The sequence below is a fragment of the Nestor notabilis genome, unplaced genomic scaffold (genome assembly GCF_000696875.1).
Source record: "Nestor notabilis isolate BGI_N333 unplaced genomic scaffold, ASM69687v1 scaffold9538, whole genome shotgun sequence".
In the NCBI taxonomy this organism is placed as follows: domain Eukaryota; kingdom Metazoa; phylum Chordata; class Aves; order Psittaciformes; family Psittacidae; genus Nestor; species Nestor notabilis.
The window spans coordinates 46,410-46,773 of NW_009940609.1; the positions used below are offsets into that span (position 1 = coordinate 46,410).

General features: G+C 40.1%; 1 protein-coding gene across 1 annotated transcript in view; it reads left to right on the plus strand.

Moving 5' to 3' along the window:
• The window catches only part of LOC104410312 (opsin-5-like), a 29,918-nt gene that overhangs the window by 1,094 nt on the left and 28,460 nt on the right, over positions 1–364 (plus strand). The gene's annotated exons all lie outside the window — the stretch shown is intronic.

Here is a 364-nt window from a genome sequence, read left to right on the forward strand (position 1 = left end):
AGATAAATCAGACTTGTTCCAGTTTATCCCCAATCTGTTTGCATCTGCGTATCCCTTCATGAATGGCTGGGAAATGACTGCAGCATCAGCTAATGAACTAATCAGTTGCACTTAAGACTAGAAAGAACATCTTAGGTCAGCAAGGCCAGTAGCCTGCTGTGACAACATATAATCTCATTTACGAAGCTATTATGCTCTGTCATGTAACTGGCTAGGGTTTTTTGGGGGTTTTTTGGTGTTGCTGCCACTTTTCGATTGACAGCCTGTTCCTGATTTTGGTTCTCTGTTGGGTAGGAGTCTTTCTATATACACTTAGCTAAAGTGATCACATCAAATTTATACTCTCTTTGTCACTCCTTTTATT